This window comes from Capra hircus, chromosome 12 (genome assembly GCF_001704415.2).
Source record: "Capra hircus breed San Clemente chromosome 12, ASM170441v1, whole genome shotgun sequence".
In the NCBI taxonomy this organism is placed as follows: domain Eukaryota; kingdom Metazoa; phylum Chordata; class Mammalia; order Artiodactyla; family Bovidae; genus Capra; species Capra hircus.
In genome coordinates this window covers 84,672,030-84,697,607 of record NC_030819.1, presented here as the reverse complement: position 1 = coordinate 84,697,607, position 25,578 = coordinate 84,672,030, and the positions used below count along the sequence as shown (strand labels likewise).

The window sequence follows — 25,578 nt, the reverse complement described above, 5'->3', positions numbered from 1 at the left end:
TACAGACATCCATATTGCCAAATCCAGTGCTGTCTTTCTTCCTCACCCTTTCTGACCTATGAGTGTTGACATTTAGCACACTGATTTATCAGCCTTGACACTGAGTACCTCTCCTTCCCTGATACACATTCTTCACTTGGCTTGCAGGATACTATACTCTTGATTTTTCTTTTACAAGAAAGATAAAAAAAAAAAACTTCATAGAAATTGAACGAATTGAGAAATTTTTTTTTAAATGTATCTATGTTTAGTAAGGCAGCCTTTGCCAGTGTCCTGTAATCTAAAATGCCTGAAGGTCTAGTGATTTGAAGATTTGCAATATAATAAAAACAGAATTCTTTGTACCAAACAAGAGAGATGCAGACAAAGCAGGAGGTGGAAATCTACCATGAGATGAAACTGGCCTTTAAAAAAGGTCTAATGTTCAGGTTCCTACCCAATATCTCTTGTTATGAATTCTCTTCTTGCAAAAGGGAAATAACCATTCTAATTGCAAATATGTGGTGGGCTTGCAGCTTAGGAGCTCAAAGCTGTTTAGTTATTGCCTGTTCACTTGAAGACAATATGTTCACTATGCTGTGAGACAAAGGACAAGATAAAGATCTTGACACCAAGATCTGGGCAAATGAAGAAACTAAAGGTGTTTATTAAGAAGTACAAATCCCTGCTCAGATTTGAAGTTAAAAGACTCTTTAATTTAACCAAGATTAAACAGGTTTCATGACTAAAACCATGAAATTGCAGAGTCAACTAAATTCTTAGATTGCTTGCTGAAGAGATCTCAAACTTAGTAAACAAATGCTGGTGATTAATTCTTAAGTCCTAAGTAATCCTTCACTGGTGACTCAGACAGTAAGAGTTTGCCTGCAATTTGGGAGACCTGGGTTTGATCCCTGGGTTGGGAAAATCCCCTGGAGAAGGAAATGGCATCCCACTCAAGTATTCTTGCCCGGGCAATCCCATGGACGGAGGAGCCTGGCAGACTACAGTCCATCGGGTGGCAAAGAGTCATACAGGACTGAGACTTTATTTTAAGTAATCTTTAGTGATGTCCTGATAAGTGATAAAAGTGGCTATAAGAAGGTGGATCTTGATTCAAAATATTTGCTGATTTCTCTAGTATAAATACTTCCATCATAGCCATTTGAAGCTGTCAATATATATCACTGTATTCTGAGTTGGCAAGAGATATACAAAATTGGCCTTCTTTGCACCAACAGGAAGTACACTTCTACAGACACAACTTCACCAGAAAGTGACTGGTCCTTAATGCTCATTATCTATGAGGGATACTAGACTAGGGAGGTCCTTCCAGAGACTGGACAAGAAGCAGCCAGATAGTATATGTGCAAGGATTTTCTTTTACCCTCCAGGCAAGATGTGATATATACTATTGAAACAATGACCACTCTTAGTTGTTTCCTGTGCTATCCTCTTCTCTATATCCTGTCCTGTGCTTAGTCACTCAGTCATGTCTGACTCTTTGTGACACCATGGACTGTAGCTCACCAGGCTACTCTGTCCATGGGATTCTCCAGGCAAGAATACTAGAGTGGGGTAGCCATGGCGGCTAACGCTACCACTAACCCGTCGCAGCTGCTTCCTCTAGAGCTTGTGGACAAGTGTATAGGATCAAGAATTCACATTGTGATGAAGAGTGATAAAGAGATTGTTGGCACACTTCTGGGATTTGATGACTTTGTCAATGTGGTATTGGAAGATGTCACTGAATTTGAAATCACACCAGAAGGAAGAATTACTAAATTAGATCAAATTTTGCTAAATGGAAATAATATAACAATGCTGGTTCCTGGAGGAGAAGGACCTGAAGTATGAATGAATTTCCTTGACGTATGCTTAGGTTCTGTTTTCTTTTATAATGACAACAAAATAGAATTTTTTTTTAACCTTTTAATGTTTGTATTCTGTGAAGCCAAGTTTCCCGTTAAAGGGAAATGCTTTGAAGAGACACATGTACCCCAATGTTCATCGCAGCACTGTTTATAATAGCCAGGACATGGAAACAACCTAGATGTCCATCAGCAGATGAATGGATAAGAAAGCTGTGGTACATATACACAATGGAGTATTACTCAGCCGTTAAAAAGAATTCATTTGAATCAGTTCTGATGAGATGGATGAAACTGGAGCCGATTATACAGAGTGAAGTAAGCCAGAAAGAAAAACACCAATACAGTATACTAACACATATATATGGAATTTAGAAAGATGGCAATGACGACCCTGTACGCAAGACAGGAAAAAAGACACAGATGTGTATAATGGACTTTTGGACTCAGAGGGAGAGGGAGAGGGTGGGATGATTTGGGAGAATGGCATTCTAACATGTATACTATCATGTAAGAATCGAATCGCCAGTCTATGTCTGACGCAGGATACAGCATGCTTGGGGCTGGTGCATGGGGATGACCCAGAGAGATGTTATGGGGAGGGAGGTGGGAGGGGGGTTCATGTTTGGGAACGCATGTAAGAATTAAAGATTTTAAAATTTAAAAATTAAAATAAATAAATAAATAAAAATATTTTAGAAAATTTAGGGAAGGAGGAATCTCATGATGTGCCTGGAGCTCATATCTTTGTTTCTCAGGCATCTGAGTGATTTGGTTTCCTATTATATAACCTACCCTATTCAGTACAGTACTTAGTATTTTTTGATGTGATGGATTAATATTAATGAATTCCATGTACACTGATTAATTAAAAATTATATATTTCACCTGAAAAAAAAAAAGAATACTAGAGTGGGTTGCCATGCCCTCCTCCAGGGGATCTTCCTAACCCAGAGATCAAACCCAGGTCTCCCACATTGCAGGCAGATTATTTACCGTCTGAGCAACCCTGTTCTCTATATGGATTCTAAATTGAAATTAGAATTGCTTTGTGAGTTAATTGAAAGTGTTTAGGTTTTACATATGTCCTCTGGTTCTCAGATCATGAGAAGTATACCCAGATCTATTTGAAAACATGCATTATCCAGATACCTTAAGTTTAGTCTTGGATGCAGTAACTGAACCAAACTCTCAGCTGTCCCCCTTTGGGAAGGTAGGAGGGCACAAGAAGTGTGTGTCATTAAGTGCCAGGTGAAAGATGTTTGGAAATGTATATATATGGAGAAAGACAGGTATTGGAGCTGAGTTTTCAAAGTATAGACTATACCTGATTTTCTCCATCTAACAGTCATTTTTTCTCTTTTGCTAACAGTGTTGTATTTGGGTTTCTTTTGGGTGCCCATTTCCCTTGCATTCTCATCAATGCAGTGAGGTACAATTTAATCTTTTGTTCTAGGGAGAAATATGTGACTCAGCCCCTTCCAAATAGACCTCTGCTTTCCTCTGGAGAATAATTTGCTCTAAAATGAGAATGTGACTCTGAAGTGGTTCAGTAAGAATAAAACCTAGGACTTTTGCTGAGTTACTAGCAAGTTATTTTCCCTTTCCTTCTGGACTTGAATCTTGGAAGATGAAAGTCTGCAGATCTAGAAGCCACCATTCAACACCTTAAAATGATACCCCACAATGAATGGCATGGTTGAATAAAGTAAACTGACTTATTTTTAGCTACTAGATCAAGCCAAACCTGAGGAAATGGTTACATGGACCAGTAAGTTATTTAACTGGTTTGAACTGGGTTTTCTATCTCTTATTTCAAGAGGTAAAACCATTTCAAGTATATACTTCTCTTAGTTTATATTAAATTAAAGAGACATTTTTACACTAAATTATAGTTTTATCTTTTAATCCTTAGGTCTCCTTAGATTCCCCTAACCACAATCTACTTATTCAGTGGGATAACTAACATTTCAAAAAAAGTCAGATCACATTTAGGAAAGATAGAATACTTCTTACTTGATTCCCTATCTGCTACTTTTTCAAAAACTCCAGAAAATTAATGTGTAAAGCAAATCTTTGCTTATTTATGCTTATGGAATCTTGTTTCTTGTCACGCTCCATTCAATTTTACTGACCTTCAGACCTGTCAGATTTTTTTGTCACTGCAGAAATCAAGATGTTAAATAGTTTACATAATTAAATAATTTAATACTCTAGTAAAAGATCCCTTTTTGCCATGGCATAAAGAAATATTTTGGAATAAGTTTACCTTTTGGTGTTCTTCAAATCAAAATTGTACTGGAGACTCCCACTTTGCCAAATTATTGCCAACAATTGTAGTGACTTCTTTTAAAGGCTTAAGTTAAACAAAATATGTCTTGAAAGAGCATGAAATTTTGATTATGACAAAGCTTTATAGAAGATAATTATCATTTGATACATGTAAGTTGCAATCCATATATAAATTGATATAGCTGTTTTTTATATATAATGATCTATAATATAATATAGATAATATATTATGCAATCTATAACATATAATAGATATTATTTAGATACAATATGATTATATTAATCATATAATTATATAATATATATTTTACATATATTTTATATATTTATATACTTATATAAATATATATAGATATTTATATTATAACACATAATAATATAATTATACTTATCTAATAATTTACAATTTATATCATATATTCTATAATACATTATAATTATTATATACATATAATTATATAATAATTATATTATTATTATTATATATTATATAAATTAATAATTACCTAACCCTAAGCATTGGAGAAGAAAATGGCAACCCACCAAATGTTCTTGCCTGGAGAATCCCAGGGACGGGGGAGCCTGGTGGGCTGCCATATATAGGGTCGCACAGAGTTGAACACAACTGAAGCGACTTAGCAGCAGCAGCAACCCTATATATAATATAACATATATATAAAATTACCTAACTTTAATTATATTATAATAATTACCTAAACCTAGCCCTAACAGTTTTGTTTCTTTTATATAATTTACAATATAATATTATATTATTATGTTATTATAATATAATATTATATAACTATAATATTACAATATGTTTATAACTATAGTATAATATGTTCTAATATAATATAATATATTACATTATATATATAATAATTACCTAATCCTAACCCTATATATCACAATAAACTGTGGAAAATTCTGAAAGAGATGGGAATACCAGACCACCTGACCTGCCTCTTGAGAAATCTATATGCAGGTCAGGAAGCAACAGTTAGAACTGGACATGGAAAAACAGACTGGTTCCAAATAGGAAAAGGAGTACATCAAGGCTGTATATTGTCACCCTGCTTATTTAACTTATATGCAGAGTGCATCATGAGGAACGCTGGGCTGGAAGAAGCACAAGCTGGAATCAAGATTGCCAGGAGAAATATCAATAACTTCAGATATGCAGATGACACCATCCTTATGGCAGAAAGTGAAGAGGAACTAAAAAGCCTCTTGATGAAAGAGGAGAGTGAAAAAGTTGGCTTAAAGCTCAACATTCAGAAAACGAAGATCATGGCATCTGGTCCCATCATTTCATGGGAAGTAGATGGTGAAACAGTGGAAACAGTGTCAGACTTTATTTTTAGGGGGCTCCAAAGTCACTGCAGATGGTGACTGCAGCCGTGAAATTAAAGGATGCTTACTCCTTTGAAGGAAAGTTATGACCAACTTAGACAGCATATTGAAAAGCAGAGACATTACTTTGCCAACAAATGTCCATCTAGTCAAGGCTGTGGTTTTTCCAGTAGTCATATATGGATGTGAGTGTCGGGCTGTGAAGAAGGCTGAGACCCGAAGAACTGATGCTTTTGAACTGTGGTGTTGGAGAAGACTCTTGAGCGTCCCTTGGACTTCAAGGAGATCCAACCAGTCCATTCTGAAGGAGATCAGCCCGGGATTTCTTTGGAAGGAATGATGCTAAAGCTGAAACTCCAGTACTTTGGACACCTCATGCGAAGAGTTGACTCATTGGAAAAGACTCTGATGCTGGGAGGGATTGGGGGCAGGAGAAGAAGGGGACGACAGAGGATGAGATGGCTGGATGGCATCACTGACTCGATGGACGTGAGTCTGAGTGAACTCTGGGAGTTGGTGATGGACAGGGAGGCCTGGCACGCTGCTATTCATGGGGTCTCAAAGAGTCGGACATGACTGAGCAACTGAAATGAACTCAACTGAACCTTATATATAATATTATAAATCTTTATTATTTTTATTTATTGTAATATTGTATTATTTTATATATTTATATTATTCATAGTATATAGATTTTTAATATTATATATAACATAATATTAAATAGTACTATATTATATATTGCACATATAATATATACTATATATGATGGAAATTTTAAATTCATAATTATATATAATATAATTATATTGTTTATAATTAATATATATATCATTCTATATTATATATCATATATTATATCATTATATATAATATATATATATTTTTTGAAAATCGGCATTTCTGTTTTAATATAAATTTATTTATTTTAATTGGAGGTTAATTACTTTATAATATTGTATTGGTTTAATAATATATAATATATTATATATAATTATATATTTATAACTGTGTACAATATATACTATAATAAAGATTTTATATATATAATAAGATAATATAGTTGATCTTTCAGTAATCAAAAATGTTACATTTTTATTTTCCTTAAACAGATGTTTCTTTACATCTTCCCATTCTCATATTCTTAAGGAAGAGACTTCATTTTAAGTAATGTAGTCCCTCTAATACATGAGGGTCAGATGAATTCCCAGGTTGTTTCTTGAACTATCAGAACTCACTTGGCAGTGTCAGAAAGACCTTTATTTGAACAGAAAGAGATTAGGTACCTAATTGGTATCTTAAGGAAAAAATGTAGGCATTGAGTGGGATACAGAAATTCAAGGAAAATGTGTTGTTGGTCTGCTGTGTTAGGGCTGGACCAATTCCTCGCTCAGAGCTCAGAGGGCACTTCTGAGTGGCACTTTTAAGTAATTTCAATTACTTAAAATTAAGTAAAATGTTACATCTAGTCCTCTGGCTTCAAGTTCCTTCCCCTTGAGATAGACATTCATTTAACGTGTCCATTTTGTAAAATTTTCTATAGAAGGATATTATAATCACACTCAGTCAAAATCACTGTCTCTTTCCATTCTGCATTGGAATTCGACATGTTAAGGATTTACCTAAGGGAAGCTGACTATGTTGGGTTTGGAGAACTCTATTTATGTAGTTTATAGGCACTCCCCTGAACACTATTATTCCTTGCTATCCCAGTGTGAGAATGACTTCAAGAAATCTTCCTTCATCCCACTGTGCAAATCCATCCAGCATCATGATACAGGAACATCAATTACAAATTTGTTAATGAGTGCTATCAGATCAGTCAGTGCCTAAGAGATCTTGAAATACCTTGAATCTGATGGCTCAAATATATTTAAAAAAAAAAACTTGATAGAGGATTTTCCAAATTTAGCAACAATATCAAAATTGCATATGGACTTGATCACCAGGAGTTATGAAGCTGAAACTTCTCTAAACTTTTAATAAGGATAAACAAATATAAGCTAACTATGCTAGAGAGAAGTCTGAATTATCTTTCTATTCTCTGGGTAAAAAAAAGCTATATTCTGAAGCTTTTGTCATATGAAGAGACAATTAATGGGTATGCTGCTAAAAGTGTAGGGAAAAAAGTACTGTAGAAACGTATCAGTAAATCTATCAATTAAAATAATTTTGTTAATTTTCTGAATTTTGTGCTATTTCAGGCTTTTGAAATTTGTAACTGTCTACAATTTATATATATTTCTTTTTTTTGTAATTGGCAGTTACAGTTTTATTTTTATTTTTTTATTTTTATTATTTTTTAAATTTTTATTTTTACTTTATTCTGCTTAACAATACTGTATTGGTTTTGCCATACATTGACATGAATCAGCCACGGGTGTACATGAGTTCCCAATCCTATTTCTAAATAATAATCACTTTATTGGGCTTTCCTGGTGGTTCAGTGGTAAAGAATCGACCTGTAATGTAGGAGACACGGGTTTGATCCCTGGATCTGGAAGAGTCCCTGGAGAAGGAAATGGCAACCCACTCCCATATTCTTGCCCGGGAAATCCCATGGACAGAGGAGCCTGGCAGGCTACAGTCCACAGGGTTGCAAAAGAACTGGACACGACTTAGTAGCTAAACAACAACAGCAGCAATCACTTTGTTGCCAAATTTTATATTCAAAACTTTATCTTCTTTTTCTTAAAGAAATCCCCCTCCTCAAATTGTATAAGCTTCAGCACACACCAAACCTGGATCCACACATGCCTTCAAAATAAATATCAATAAAATTCTAATTATTTGAATGCAAAGTAAAAAATTCTATAAACCAGGAGTTTACAAATATTTGGATGATTTCCTGAATTTTAAAAACTTCTCATCAGAATCACTGTCTCCTCAGATAGTTGTAATCACTGAATGACAATTCAGAATTAGAATCTGATTTATACCCTCTGTCAGTTCTCCAGGCTATGAAATCTCATTTGTTTGAGGGTTCCATCCCACTAAAAATCAAAGAAAGTTTTAAATTACTCTGATTATCATGGAAACTAATGTTCTGGTTCTTTGCCTCCTATCATATATTTCTTTTCATCTAAACACAGCAAGTTCTTCCTTTACATTTTTACTCAGTACCTTTTGACTAAGAATGAAACAGTCACTATCAATTTCTCACCAGTTCCTCAACATTCCTAAGCTGAAATTATTTTAGAGTAGTTATTCATGGGGTTTGCAAGTTGAATTGAAAAAGCACAGAAAATCAATTTCATTATAAGCTTTGAAGTAAAGGGATGTTGCATCAATAAGCTTGACTGGTTGGTAGGTGGTATTTACTTATTTTATTCTGGAATGCTATAGCACAGCAGCTTTTAAGCCACTGAAAAACACAGCTGGTGATTTTCTGAAACACATTCCTGTATATAATCAGAGAAGTCTCGCTTGACTGGGTGCTTGCACAGAAATCACTGAAAAGAATACATCTGTATTATTTCGTGGCAGTGACTTCATTTATAACATTATGCATTTCCTTCTTACAGTGAATGTATCAGTTAACAACTCTGTTCCATGGAGGATTGGATATTTTCCCTGGTGAGTATCAAGATAGTGAGACTAACAAACAGTTCTCAAAACCCTTAGGATAATTAGAAAATCAAAGTTTGCAGTACTTAATGGGCCAGAAGCCTAAGGTTTAAAGTCATGCAAACACAAGCAATGTGAAGTAGAGAACAGCAATTGACACTCCAAAATTTTAACAGCGCCAAATGTTACTAACTTCTATGGGAAACCAGAGCTCTTCCCAAACCCCATTGACTCCAACTAGTGAAAAGAGTCAAGGGCAAGACAAGGTCCCAAGTACACAGAATTTAGGTCTTGATATCAGGAGAGGACAATTTGGTGGAAATTTCAAGTTCAGTTCAGTTCAGTTTCAGTTCAGTCACTCAGTCGTGTCTGACTCTTTGTGACCCCAAGAATGGCAGCACACCAGGCCTCCCTGTCCATCACCAGTTCCCGGAATTCACTCAGACTCACGCCCATCGAGCCAGTGATGCCATCCAGCCATCTCATCCTCTGTCATCCCCTTCTCCTCCTGCTCCCATTCCCTTCCACCATCAGAGTCTTTTCCAATGAGTCAGCTCTTCGCATGAGGTGGCCAAAGTACTGGAGTTTCAGCTTTAGCATCATTTCTTCCAAAGAAATCCCCAGGTTGATCTCCTTTAGAATGGATTGGTTGGATCTCCTTGCAGTTCAAGGGACCCTCAAGAGTCTTCTCCAACACCACAGTTCAAAAGCATCAATTCTTCGGTGCTCAGCCTTCTTCACAGTCCAACTCTCACATCCATACATGACTACTGGAAAAACCATAGCCTTGACAAGACAGACCTTAGTCGGCAAAGTGATGTCTCTGCTTTTGAATATGCTATCTAGGTTGGTCATAATTTTTCTTCCAAGGAGTAAGCATCTTTTAATTTCATGGCTGCAGATGCTGGGAGCCAGCATGAGGAATCCCACCCGTGACAAGGTCATGAGGCAGAGATCTGATGTGCAAGGTCGAGTCAGATCTCAGGTTTTCCCCCTGGTATTTCCTGAGCATGTACCCCCAAAAAATAAGAATATGCCTGCCTTATTGTATTGTACTTTTCCACTCTCCTGACACACTCTGGAAAAAGTCATCTCAAGGCTTTAGTCTTCTGCATTTGAAAGGGTGTTTCAATCCAAAAACCCCTCTGATGGCTTTCTAGCCTGCCTACAGGACTCGTACAGCTGCGCATGTGATTGTTTGAGGCCTCCTGACCACATGAGGCACAGGAAGCTTAAAACATCCTAGGAATGTAGGGGCTTATAAGGAGTCATAATCATTAGAATAGGACTGATTAAAGGTTTCATTTGTTGAGCCAATATTTGCTGCCAAATTTTCATATCCTTTATTTTTAGATATAGTTGGTATACAGAAAAACAAGTAGTAGACCTGGTATTAGCAACATTAGATCTTTGAGTTAAGTACCTTCTTTGTTATAGCCCACTGCGCCTTTGTTCTGTAGAGATGTAACTTCAGTGCTTTAAGGAGATGCAGATTAAAGAAAAACATTTCAGGGGAAACGAGATTAACATTCATTAAGAAAGAGAGCCAAAAAGTGTTAGCAAGCCTCTGGGCCAGAAGATAATGTAAATCACCTGAGACCTTTTGTATACAAAAAGATATACAGAAAGGGTCAGGGCTGCTGCCCCTGCGTGACTCTGTATCTTCCATTATGTAAAATTTAGGGTATATAAGCACCTTTGAACAATAAAGTTGGAGGGGGTTTTTGCACAAACCTGGCCTCCCCGTGTTGATTCTTTCTCTTGCTCCCACCCTCTCCTTTTCAGGCTGATCCCTTGGAATGTGGAGGCTCACCGAGTCTAGGTACTTGCCCGGGCTTCTGAGACCCACATGAGAGGGAGCCCAAGGTGGGGCACCCTCCGATATTCAAGCGGGCACCTGTGGCCCAACATAGATGATGCAAGTTCCTTGCCTGGAACTTTATTGGTTTTCCAGGTAAACCAAGTTAATCAGCTTCTTTTCTCCACTAAAATTTCCTACTACACTATTTCTTCCTAATCTAATCTTATATTAACAAAGATTTTTCCCTCGCCAAGCCATCCCCACTTCGAATTCCGTGGATCCACTGGGGCTGGACCCTGGCAGCTGCAATCACCATCTGCAGTGATTTTGGAGCCCAAAAATATAAAGTCTGACACTGTTTCCACTGTTTCCCCACCTATTTCCCATGGAGTGATGGGACCGGATACCATGATCTTCGTTTTCTGAATGCTGAGCTTTAAGCCAACTTTTTCACTCTCCTCTTTTACTTTCATCAAGAGGCTTTTTAGTTCCTCTTCACTTTCTGCCATAAGGATGGTGTCATCTGCATATCTGAGGTTATTAATATTTCTCCCAGCAATCTTGATTCCAGCTTGTGTTTCTTCCAGTCCAGCGTTTCTCATGATGCACTCTGCATAGAAGTTAAATAAGCAGGGTGACAATATACAGCCTTGACGTACACCTTTTCCTATTTGGAACCAGTCTGTTGTTCCATGTCCTGTTCTAACTGTTGCTTCCTGACCTGCATACAGATTTCTCAAGAGACAGGTTAGGTGGTCTGGTATTGCATCTCTTTCAGAATTTTCCACAGTTTATTGTGATCCAAACAGTCAAAGGCTTTGGCATAGTCAATAAAGCAGAAATAGGTGTTTCTCTGGAACTCTCTAGCTTTTTCCATGATCCACGAGATGTTGGCAATTTGATCTCTGGTTCCTCTGCCTTTTCTAAAACCAGCTTGAACATCAGGAAGTTCACGGTTCACGTATTGCTGAACCCTGGCTTGGAGAATTTTGAGCATTACTTTACTAGCATGTAAGATGAGTGCAATTGTGTGGTAGTTTGAGCATTCTTTGGCATTGCCTTTCTTTGGGATTGGTATGGAAACTGACCTTTTACAGACCTGTGGCCACTGCTGAGTTTTCCAAATTTGCTGGCATATTGAGTGCAGCACTTTCACAGCATCATCTTTCAGGGTTTGAAACAGCTCAACTGGAATTCCATCACCTCCACTAGCTTTGTTCATAGTGATGCTTTCTAAGGCCCACTTGACTTTACATTCCAGGATGCCTGGCTCTAGATGAGTGATCACACCATTGTGATTATCCAGGTCATGAAGATCCTTTTTGTACAGTTCTTCTGTGTATTCTTCCATCTCTTCGTAATATCTTCTGCTTCTGTTAGGTCCATACCATTTCTGTCCTTTATCGAGCCCATCTTTGCATGAAATATTCCCTTGGTATCTCTAATTTTCTTGAAGAGATCTCTAGTCTTTCCCATTCTGTTGTTTTCCTCTATTTCTTTGCATTGATTGCTGAAGAAGGCTTTCTTATCTATTCTTGCTATTCTTTGGAACTCTGCATTCAGATGCTTATATCTTTCTCCTTGGCTTTTCTCTTCTCTTCTTTTCACAACTATTTGTAAGGCCTCCCCAGACAGCCATTTTGCTTTTTTGCATTTCTTTTCCATGGAGGCAGCGGTGGGCCGGTGCACTAAGCGCGGCCAAGTGCTACCCCACGTCCGAGGTCTGGGGCAGCGGCCTAGAGTGCCAGGCTGCGACAGCGCAAGAACGGCCAAGAGGAGCAACCCCACGTCCGAGGTCGGGGGTGATGGCCGTGAAGAGATACCCCGCCTCTGACGCTGGGGGTGGCAGCCGGGGGGAGCCACCCCAAATCCGAGGTCAGGGGCGACGGCCGAGAGGAGCCACCCCGCGTCCGAGGCCAGGGGTGGCACCCGAGAGGAGCCACCCCATGTCCGAGGCCAGGGGCAGCACCTGAAGCCAAGGGCAGCAGCAGGAAGGAGCAACCCCACGCCCAAGGCTAGGGGCGGCAGCTGGGAGGGGCAACCTCCAAGGAGTGGTGGCTGTGTGGGCGCACGAGGGCCTAGAGGAGCCATCCCACGTTGAAGGTCAGGAAGGGCAGCGGGAGGAGATACCCCTCATCCAAGGTAAGGAGCTGTGGCTGTGCTTTGCTGGAGCAGCCGTGAAGAGATACTCCACGCCCAAGGTAAGAGAAATTCAAGTAAGATGGTAGGTGTTCCAAGAGGGCATCAGAGGGCAGACACACTGAAACCATACTCACAGAAAACTAGTCAATCTAATCACACTAGGACCACAGCCTTCTCTAACTCAATGAAACTAAGCTATGCCCGTAGGGCAACCCAAGATGGGTGGGTCATGGTGGAGAGGTCTGACAGATTGTGGTCCACTGGAGAAGGAAATGGCAAACCACTTCAGTATTCTTGCCTTGAGAACCCCATGAACAGTATGAAAAGGCAAAATGATAGGAAATTGCAAAGATTAGTAAATAGAATTCAAGTGAGACCACCATCCACCCTTTCTATGCCACTGAGCTGGCTTTCCTCATTCTCTTCCCTTCACTATGATTATACATCAGGGTAGAGGCTTAGTTTATTTCCTGCATGGGAGTCCCTCACCACCCCAGTTTAAACAGTGTAGTCCTTTACTGGTGCTGAGATATCCAAAATCAAACAGAGGGCTGTTAACCAGCAGAGTCCTTACTGAGCATGCTCTAACTTTGGAAGGTCTATGACAGCAGGGTGGGGCCAAGAAGAGGAGACAGGCAAGCTCCTGTCCAGTCCTTAAAGACAAGACTCTTGTTTTCTCTGCCAAACACACAAGGAAAATTTCAGGTGGTGAGGGTCAGTTGTTTAAGTCAATCAACAAAGACGTGGGAGCAAGCCCCCAACATGCCTATGGCATTCAGTTCAGTTCACTCACTCAGTCGTGTCTGGCCCTTTGGGCCCCATAGACTGCATGACGCCAGGCTTCCACGTCCGTCACCAACTCCAAGAGCCTACTCAAACTCATATCCATCAAGTTGGAGATACCATCCAACCATCTCATCCTCTGTCATCCCCTTCTCCTTTTGCCTTTAATCTTTCCCAGCATCAGGGTCTTTTCCAATGAGTCAGTTCTTCTCATCAGGTGGCCAAACATGGAGTCCATGGAGTTTCAGATTCAGTATCAGTCCTTCCAATATCGAATAGGTCTTTCCTGATAGCTCAGTTGGTAAAGAATCTACCTGCAATGCAGGAGACCCAGGTTCAATTCCTGGGTCAGGAAGATCCACTGGAGAAGGGATAGGCTACCCACTCCAGTATTCTTGGGCTTCCCTTGTGGCTCAGCTGGTAAAGAATCTGCCTGCACTGTGGAACACCTGAGTTCGATCCCTGGGTTAGGAAGGTCCTCTGGAGAAGGAAAATGTCACCCACTCCAGTATTCTGGCCTGGAGAATTCCACAGACTGTATAGTCCATGGGATTGCAAAGAGTCAGACACGACTGAGTGAGTTTTACTTCACTTCCAGTGAATACTCAGGACTGATTTCCCTTAGAATTGACTGGTTTGATCTCCTTGCTGTCTAAGGGACTCTCAAAAGTCTTCTCCAACACCACAGTTCAAAAGCATCAGTTCTTCAGTGCTCAGCTTTCTTTGTGATCCAACTCTCATATCCATACATGACTACTGGAAAAACCATAGCTTTGACTATATGGACCTTTGTCAGTAAAGTGATGTCTCTGCTTTTTAATATGCTGTCTAGGTTTGCCATAGCTTTTCTTCCAAAGAGCGAGCATCTTTTAATTTCATGGCTGCAGTCACTGTCCACAGTGATTTTGGAGCCCAAGAAAATAAAGTCTGTCACTGTTCCCATTATTTCCCCATCTATTTGCCATGAAGTGATGTGACCTGATGCCATGATCTTAGTTTTTCAAATGCTGACTTTTAAGCCTATTTTTGCACTCTTCTCTTTCAATTTCATCAAGAAGATCTTTAGTTCCTCTTGGCTTATTACCATAAGGGTAGTGTCATCTGCATATCTGAGGTTATTGATATTTCTCCCTGCAATCGTGATTCCAGCTTGTGCTTCATCCAGTCCAGCATTTCACATGATGAACTCTGCATATAAGTTAAATAAACAAGGTGACAATATACAGCCTTGACCTACTCCTCTCTCAATTTGGAAACAGTCTGTTGTTCCATGTCCAGTTCTAACTGTTGCTTCTTGACCTGCATACAGATTTCCCAGGAGGAAGGTAAGGTGGTCTGGTATTCACATTTTTTAAGAATTTTCCACAGTTTGTTCTGATCCACACAGTTAAAGGCTCTAGCATAGTCAGTGAAGCAAAAGTAGATTTTTTCTGGCATTCTCTTGCTTTTTCTATGATCCAACAGATGTTGGCAATTTGATCTCTGGTTCCTCTGCTTTTTCTAAATGCCTGTGGTATAGTCTGAAGGAATTCTCATGGATCTAACACTCAACTACTACACCACAATGGGTGGTCACACGGGAGTTTTGACCAAACCCAGACATCAGACTTGCATAATGCAGTGACTATGAGCATTGGGCAGGTACCATGACTAGCCAGGCAAGCTAGACCTAAGGAAAATAAGGCATCAGTGGCAATACATGATCAGTGCTACCCATCTTCACTTCACCTGTCAAGGGGACAGGAGGAAGTGGTAGAGTGTGTGAACTGGAGACCCTGCCCTGTCAGAAGTCAGCAGCTGCACCTCTACTCCAGGGGATTGTTGCCAGCCATGCTGATTTTTCAAGGGAAATTAGAAATATGGATTTTCATGTGAAATCTCCTGATTTTTTGCATATGTGCATGCTAAATGGCTTCAGTCATATCCGACTCTTTGTGACCCTATGGACTGCAGCCCACCAGGCTCCTCTGTCCATGGGATTCTCCAGGCAAGAATACTGGAGTGGGTTGCCATGACCTCCTCCAAGGGATCTTCCCAACCCAGGGACTGAACCTCCATCTCTTAAGTCTCCCACATTGGCAGGTGTGTTCTTTATGACTAGTGCCACTTAAAAAAAAAAAAAAAAACAACTGGTTGCTATCATGCAGGTCAAGCAAAAAAATAGCTGCAAACAGGATGTGTTTTATGGACGGTCAATCTGTAGTCTCTACCAAGTGTTTACCATATATTATGGGATCTTCATGTCCTGTGACTCGTGTGTGGCAGTAAGTTGCTGTTTCAGGTATGAGATGACCTAGGGTTTCTACTCTTTATAGGAGATGATGGGGCTAATACTATAACTTAATAACAATACTATAGATTCTAAAAACAAAATGGAGAGATATGAGTTCCAAGTAATATTATATTACATTGAATTGGGATTGGAATTGGAGAAGAAGGTGATAATTTTGCTTTCATTTTCATTTCAAAAGGTGGGTAGAAAGAGAAAAACCAATAGAGAGCTACAAAATACTTAAGTTGTAATGCCCAATGTGGATGGGATTTTGAGGATAAATTTTTATGTAGGATAAATACTCCAATTTTTAGAATATGGAATGTTAGTGCCCAGAAAAAAAATTATATTAGATTTGGGAGTAAGAGTAGGAAGCTCTATCTACAGAAAATATGAAAGTGTACCACCAGTATATGAGCTGTTGTAACATTATTCAACTCAGGGGAAAACCCAAAAAATTTTAGTACCTTTATTTCATTTTACAAATATAATAAAAATAAGTGCCTTTATTAGGGAAAATACATCGATTAATTTAAAGAAAATAAGCCACAGGCTTTCTGAAGATAATTTTAAAATATCTCACAGGAATCTCAAGAGAATGTGTGACATGAATTAAAAAGACTAGATTTCTGGAAGAAAAATATCATTCATGGTTGATTGCAATGTCTAAAATAATGCAATGGCAAAGGGGCTATCAAAGAAAAATAGAGAATTTCTTTAAACATATAAAGCCTGCTCAAGGGGAAGGTCAGGTGAAAATAAAATTAGGTGTGTAAAAAATATCCAAGCTACAATGTTATGTGGCAACCTGGATGGTAGGGGAATTTGGGGGAAAATGGATACATGCATATGTTGGGATGAGTCCCTTCACTGTTCATCTAAAACTGTCACAACACCGTTCATTAATTGTATACACCCCAATACAAAATAAAAAGTTTTTTTAATTCCAAGCTAACCTTAAATTAATATCTCAATGGTGTATAGAGATACACACACACACACACACACACCCCTCACAAGAGTACCAGTGATAATAATTTAAAGAAGTATTTAACTTAACTCCAATAATAACTCCAATTTAACTCCAACAATTCACATATGAATGCCCAGTTCACATATGAAGAAAGCAAAACCAAAGAGGTTGACTAGTTAGTCAACTAACAAAGTCAATCAGCCTGAAGTTGGAAAAGCCAAATTCTAAGTCAAGGGACTGCCTTGACAGCTCCCTCTTTTGGAAGAAAAAGAAAATTAAACTGTGATCAAGGACTTAAATTCCAAAAGACATACTGTAGATTTTCAAGCAGTACATATTTTATTAAATTGTTTTTGTTGTTGTTATTCAGTCACTCAGTCATGTCCGACTCTTTGCGACCCCATGGACTGCAGCATGCCAGGCTTCCCTGTCCTTCACCATCTCCAAGAGGTTGCTGAGACTCATGTTCATTGAGTCAGTGATGCCATCCAACCATCTCATCCTCTGTCATCCCCTTCTCCTCTTGCCTTCAATCTTTCCCAGCATTAGGGTCTTTTCTATTGAGTTGGGTCTTTGTACCAGGTGGCCAAAGTATTGGAGCTTCAATTTCAGATAGCACAGTAAACAACAAAATCTGTGAAAATGGGGTTTCAGGAACTGATAGAAATTATTCCTAATGGCTCTATACCTAGTAATAGAAATAGTTTTATACATAAAAAATATATATGGACTAACTCCATAATGCCATTCTAGAAGAAGCAACTAAAAAGATCAAGTAATTTCTGGAAAAATAAACAGAAAGCTAGTGACTTGCTTGCTTCTGAAAGAACCTGAGTGACTAGAAGATAGAGAAGGTCAGAGACTTTTTTAAAAAAATTAATTTTCATTGGATATAGTTGATTTACAATGTTGTGTTAGTATCTGCTGTACAGCAAAGTTATACACATGTCCACTGTTTTTTAAATTCTTTTCCCATTTAGGTCATTACAGAGTATTAAGTAAAGCATCCTGTGCTATACAGTGAGTTTGTATTAGTCATATATTTTATATACAGTAGTGTGTATATATCAATTCCAACATTATATTTTTAGAGCCCACTAGCAAGTGATTTGAAACCCAGCACCTATGTTTCCATGATTTTTCTTTTCAAGATTAAACAAAACCAAACCAGCACTCTTGTTATGCTTACTTACCAAGGTACTGTTAGAAAGTAGGATATGTCTATGGCTTTACTCTATATTAGATGCATTATGACACACTGATACTAATATTTACCTATTGTGGCTCTTTAGTCAGCTGTCAGTAGACTTGAGGCTGTTTGGCTATATGGGAGTGAGGTAAAGCTTTAAAAACTGGTGAGTAATACCTTTTAAAAAGGACTATTACATGGTCTCAGGCTGTCTAGCTTTGTGGGAAACCTGGTACAATGACACATATTAATAAAAGGGTTCTAATTAGACAGTCAGGGAAGATGGCTTTTCTGCAAAAGTGCTGCCTGAGCTGAGATCTCAAAGTAGACAAATTGAAAAAGGAAGATGGAATCAAAACAAGAAACAGCATGTGCAGAAACCTAGAGGCAAAAGGCTTATCAATGGCTGAAAGATACCAGTGTGGCCGGAAAGAAATCTGAGGGTGGTAAACATGAGAGAGGACTAGACTGTGTCTTGTTCTTCATGTATCCCCAGTGTCTAGCTTCAGTTCAGTTCAGTTCAGTCACTCAGTCGTGTCCAACTCTTTGCAACCCCATGAATCGCAGCACGCCACGCCTCCCTGTCCATCACCAACTCCCAGAGTTCACTCAGACTCATGTCCATCAAGTCGGTGATGCCATCCAGCCATCTCGTCCTCTGTCATCCCCTTCTCCTCTGCCCCCAATCCCTCCCAGCATCAGAGTCTTTTCCAATGAGTCAACTCTTCGCATGAGGTGTCCAAAGTACTGGAGTTTCAGCTTCAGCATAGAGTTCAGTTAATAGGAGCTGTGTAGCCATAAGAAGGATAGGAATTAAATGACTAGTCTTCTGACAAGATGAATAAATAGCCCAAGTTTTTACCTCTTCCTCTAAGTCAGTCCTGCAGATATTACACACACAAATAAAAGGGAAGTTAGGGATCTGAGAAACTAAGAATGAAAAATCCCCTGGATGAACAGATCATGATCAGGCCCTACTGTTGAGGGACAAGAACTGGAAGCCCAGTGCTGAAAAGGTAGAGCACCATGGGGGCAGGGGTAGCCTAGGCTGGCAAAGATCCTTCTGCGGGGGCAGGACATTGTAACATTTAGCTCCTGGAGTTCTCCTCTAGGGAATTACAACTGAGGGGAAGAAGGAGAGGGAGTTCTGCCGTCTGCCACTCTGGTGAGGTCCAGATTCCAACTTACAGGCTCTGGGCCTTGAGGACATTGTTACCTTCCTCAGCTCACTGGAATAACACACTAGAGCCCGTGCCTGGCTTCTCCCTTCACCACTGCCTGATACAAACTCCCCGTCCTCTGCTGAGAGCTTACAGGGCAAAAATAAGTCAGTCATCTGGGACTACAGCATTGCTATAAAAGACAACAGGCTGGACCCCTATTCTAAATGACAGAAAATAAAAACAAGGCCATAGATTAGGACAGCTTCAATGTTCAAAAGGGAACGTTCATAAATCGTAGCAATGTTCTCTTAAGTCAGTCTCTCAAGGCGATAGAAATAAAAGCAAAAATAGACAAATGGGGCCAAATCAGACCTATAAGTTTCTGCACTGCAAGAGAACCGCAAGCAAAATGAAAAGACAACAGACAGAACTCACCTGCAAACAAGGCAACAGACAAGGGCCAATTTCCAAAACATACAAACAGTTCCCATAATCCAACATTCAAACAATAAACAGCCTAACCAAAGAATGAGCAGAAGACCTCAACAGACACCTCTCCAAAGAAGACAGACAGACGGTCAACAGGCACACAAAGATACTCAGCATTGTCAGCCATTAGAGGAAAGCAGATCCAAACTACAATGAGGCAGCACCTCACACTGGCCAGAATGGCCACCACTGCAATGTCTACAAACAACAAATGCTGGAGAGGGTGTGGAGAAAAGGGAACCCCCACACCTGTAGTGGGAATGCAAATAGGCACAGCCATCAGGTAAACAGCAAGGAGGCACCTCAAAAACCAGAGTTGCATATGATCCAGCAATTCCACTCCTGGAAACATATCTGAAGAAAACTAACTCAAAAAGATACATGCACCCCGAAGCTCATAGCAGCATCATCCACAGTAGCCAAGACATGAAAGCAATCCAAGAGTCCACTGACAGATAAATGGACAAAGATGTGGAAACACACACACACACACACACACACACACACACACACACAGGATGCTACTCAGCCATAAAAATGCCATTTGCAGCAACATGAATGAACCAGAGGCTGTCATACTAAGCAAATCAGAGGCTGAAAGACAAATACTATATGTCACTTATATGTGAAATTCAAAACGTGATACAAATGAACTCATCCATGAAACAGAAACAGACTCACAGATAGAAAACAGACCCATGGCTCAGTTCACTTCAGTTCAGTTGCTCAGTCGTGTCCAACTCTTTGCGACCCCATGAATCGCAGCACACCAGGCCTCCCTGTCCATCACCATCTCCCGGAGTTCACTCAGACTCACATCCATCGAGTCAGTGATGGCATTCAGCCATCTCATCCTCTGTCGTCCCCTTCTCCTCCTCCCCCCAAACTCTCCCAGCATCAGAGTCTTTTCCAATGAGTCAACTCTTCGCATGAGGTGGCCAAAGTACTGGAGTTTCAGCTTTAGCATCATTCCTTCCAAAGAAATCCTTGAGTTGATCTCATTCAGAATGGACTGGTTGGATCTCCTTGCAGTCCAAGTGACTCTCAAGAGTCTTCTACAACACCACAGTTCAAAAGCATCAATTCTTCAGCGCTCAGTTTTCTTCAGAGACCAACTCTCACATCCATACATGACCACAGGAAAAACCATAGCCTTGACTAGACAGACCTTTGTTGGCAAAGTAATGTCTCTGCTTTTGAATATGCTATCTAGGTTGGTCATAACTTTTCTTCCAAGGAGTAAGCGTCTTTTAATTTCATGGCTGCAATCACCATCTAAAGTGATTTTGGAGCCAAAAAAATAAAGTCTGACACTGTTTCCACTGTTTCCCCATCTATTTCCCATCAAGTGATGGGACCAGGTGCCATGATCTTCATTTTCTGAATGTTGAGCTTTAAGCCAAATTTTTCACTCTCTACTTTCACTTTCATCACGAGGCTTTGTATTTCCTCTTCACTTTCTGCCAGAAGGATGGTGTCATCTGCATATCTGAAGTTATTGATATTTCTCCTGGCAATCTTGATTCCAGCTTGTGCTTCTTTGTACTCTGCATAGAAGTTAAATAAGCAGGGTGACAATATACAGCCTTGATGTACTCCTTTCCTATTTGGAACCAGTCTGTTGTTCCATGACCTAACTGTTCCATGTTCTAACTGTTGCTTCCTGACCTGCATAGAGGTTTCTCAAGAGGCAGGTCAGGTGGTCTGGTATTCACATCTCCTTCAGAATTTTCCACAGTTTATTGTGATCCACACAGTCAAAGGCTTTGGCGCTCATGGCTATCAGAGGGAAAATGGGTAGCAGAGGGACAGATTAGGAGTTCAGGACTAGCAAACACAAACCACCATATACAGACAGATGAATAGCAAGGCTCCACTGTATAGCACAGGGAACCAGACTTGGCTCCTGCAATAAACCATAATGGAAAACATGAAAGCAAACACATGGAATATTCATAGAATATGGGGGGAAATGAACTGAGGAGCCTGGTTAGCATACATAGGTTTATTTCATTGTTTTATCAGCAACTGGCAGGGCCTAGAAGCACTAACACCTCAGCATCTAGAACATATCTAGTACCCAGATGCTGGTTTCTTAATACTGTTCTCCAGTAAAGAAACCACGACTTCTTGGATAAATGGCTAACTTTGGGACAGAAAAGATATAAGATGAACCTGGAGCATCTTATGGAGCCAGAAAGTGAGAAGTGCTCAAAACAACAACTTCACAATGATGGGGCATATCAAAGGAACACAAGAGCCAACTGTGAGATCTCCTAGTGGCCAAAGAGGCAACACTTTAAGCAAAATTAAGTATTACTGGATTATTCCCCAAAGCACAAAATGAACAGCTATAAGTCCATAGTAGAACAAATAAATTTTTTAAATGAGGGAAGAGACTAATTTTTTTCTATAGAATTTCAATTAACTGATGTAAACATTCCACCCTCAAGAATAGCACAACTCCACTCTTCTTATATGTGGGCTGCACACAGTGATTTCATTCCAAAGTGTACAGTTTTGTGGAGACGGGGTAACTTTACCCTGTGGGAAAAACAACTGCAAATAAGACCTCAGCCAGGTGACCAAGGTTAACCTCAACAATAATAAGTAATGTTGATAGTATGTACTTTTAATATGGGATGAGAATGGCACTTTACCTCTTTGGTCTTCCTTGAAAAATCCCTTGATATTTTAACATTCCCCAAATCCTAATTATGAGAAAAACCCAATCCTAAATGAGATGCTTTCTACAAAGTTTGGGAGTTGGCACTCAAGCTTGGGACTTCCCTGGGGGCCTAGTCGTTGAGCATCTGCCTGCCAATGTGGGGTCATGGGTCTGATCCATGGTCTGGGAAGCCTCTACATGCTGCGGAGGAACTGAGGTCCAAGTGACACAGCTAAGCCAGTGCTCTAGAGCCCATGAGCCACAACCCTTGAGCCCCAGGAGCTGCAGCGACTGAAGCCCATGTGTCTACAGCCCATGCTCTGCAACAAGGGAAACCACTGCAATAAGAAGCCTGTGCATTGCAAGGAAGAGGAGCCCGCCCATCCCCCCAGTCACAACTGAAGTCTGTGCACAGCAGTGAAGACTCACCAAATCCAAAAACAAATAAGTAAATCTAAAAAAAGAAGAAAAAAAAAAAAAAACTGAAGCTTGTCAGAAACAAAGAAACTCTAAGAAGATGTTGTAGCCAAGAGACACCTAAGGAGATATGATGACTAAATGTAATATCTTCAGTGGGATCCAGGTTGCTTTCTTTTGTGTGAATTCCTAGGCACTGAGCCACCTTTTTGTGTCCCTGTGGGGCTTGCAGAATTTATTCCTCTGGGGCTTTGTTTTCTTAATTAAAATTTGAGATATAATCCAAAATTTCAGTGCAAAAGTTTGTTGACATTAATTTCTTTCAGCCATTATCTATCTCGTGTCACAAAAGCTGTCAGACCTCTGAGGTCTCAGTGGAGGAAGGTTTTCTCACTCAGGTAAAGAAATCTAATAACCATACACAGCCTGCCCACCTGCCTCTAACTCCTCTCTTCAAGAGGACCAAGGACGCCCTACTTCCAAGTCATCTTGGGGCTGCATCTACTGGAGTCCACAGCTGGCCCCTCTGCACACGACCAGAGCTTGACAGAGACCCTGTAGCCCATGCAGAAACCACAGGCTTTCAAAAGGAGAAGACTTACTCTTCATTATTACCCTTTAGGCTTTTCCATGGAGAAGGAAATGGCAGCCCACTCCAGTATTCTTGCCTGGAGAATCCCATGGACAGAGAAGCCTGCTGGGCTACAGTCAACGGGGTCTCAAAGAGTCGGACACGACTGAGCAACTTCACTCACTCACTCTCTCAGGCTTTTCCAAATAATTTTGTCATGTATATATTTTCAAAAATACATTTCTAAAAAGAAAAAATTAAATGACCAAGGCTTGAAGAGTATGTTTGGGTATCTAGTTTGATACTATAAAATGCTGACATCTCAAACAAATTATCCCTGTTGTTGTTACTGAATGTGACAGACCTTGGCTTCAAAGCAATATGGCATTTGTGGTTTTTAAGATCGGTTTTTTCGATTATTATATTAACCTTAAACTTCACACAACCTCATTACTAATTATCTTAATAATTTTAACTTCTATGCAACTTCAGTCTGTTAGTATTAAAGTCTAATTAGCCTTTTAGAATCAGATCCCAATTTTATATATTTCTTTGCATGTCTCCTTAGCCTTCAATAATGAATTTTGTGGTAGACTGAATAAGGTTGTCCCAAAAGATGTCCATGTCCTAATCCTCAGAAGAATTTTTGTATGTTACCTTATTTGGCAAAAGGAAATTTGCGTGTGATTAAGTTAAGAATATTAAGATAAAAGATGGATTATCTGGCAGACTCAGTATAATCACAAAGGTCCTAATATAAGGAAGACAGGATGTGAGGACCAAAGAATAAGTAAGAGTGACGGTTTTCTAAAGGAAATCAGTCCTGAATATTCACTGGAAGGACTGATGCTGAAGCTGAAACTCCAATACTCCACCTGATGTAAAAACTGACTCATTGGAAAAGACCCTGATGCTGGGAGAAAGACTGAAGGCAGGAGGAGAAGGGGATGACAGGATGAGATGGTTGGATGGCATCACAGACTCGATGGACATGAGTTTGAATAGGGAGCTGGTGATGGACAGGGAAGCCTGGCGTGCCGCAGTCAATGGGGTCACAAAGAGTGGGACATGACTGAGCAACTGAGCTGAACTGAACTGAACTGAAGAGTAGTGTAGCCCCAAGCCAAGGAATACAAACAGTCTTGAGAAGCTGAAAAGGCAGGGGACAGATTTTTCTGACATCTTGACTTCTCACACGTAGCTCTAGGAGACTCATTTCAGACTTCTGACCACCGGAAATATAAGATAATAAGTCTATGTTATTTTAAGTTCCTAAGTTTGTGGTGACTTGTCACAGTAGCAATAGGAAACTAGTACAAATGCTTTGTTTCCAGTTCTTTTAAAATTGTAAATCAGTGAACAGGTATATGAATAATTGTAAAATCTAAAGATATACCACATAATAGAGATTTTAGTATAAGCAAGCAGTTTATTCACAAAATTCAAGGGTATTATATCAGGAAGAAACAATCAACAAAATTAATTACATTAACAACACATTTGTAAGCAATGAATGTTTATCTTAGAAGTAAAAGCTCATAATTACAATTAAATTTGATTAAACAGATATTTACTGACATAAGCTAGGTGCCAACTTATTATCCCATGGACTGCAGCATGCCAGGCTTCCCTGTTCATCACCGGCTCCCTACTCAAACTCATGTCCATCGAGTCCCAGGTGAGTTAATCCAGGTTTATGGAGCTGAGCAGAGACCAAGAGCAGAATATCAGCCATGAGGCCATGACGGATGAGGGAGTGTTTCCAGAGGCAGAGCACAGAGGGTGACCAGCATGCAGCAGAGTGCACAGTGGAAGGGACCTGTGGGCAAGGAGAGGGCCCATGCCCACCCCTGTGGAAAAGGTAGAGTCATTAGGATTTTCCCAGACACCAAGGATAGGCACAGTGATTTGCCCCATTCAATTCATGGCTTTATCCTTTAGCTGTAACTCAGTAATCTGCAGAAGGCAAGTAGGTTTTTCCCATTCAGAACTATAGTATAAGAATAATTGATCTCCATAATGGCCATAACATCAGTACAAAAATAAGC

At 39.7% G+C, this 25,578-nt stretch overlaps 2 pseudogenes across 1 annotated transcript; both read left to right on the top strand.

Moving 5' to 3' along the window:
* Positions 1,560-1,974, top strand: LOC102168362 (annotated as a pseudogene). Its single transcript, XR_001296328.2, has one exon. The product of XR_001296328.2 is annotated as a U6 snRNA-associated Sm-like protein LSm5 pseudogene (transcript).
* LOC102169486 overlaps positions 2,986-25,578 on the top strand; it is a 66,672-nt pseudogene continuing 44,079 nt past the window's right edge.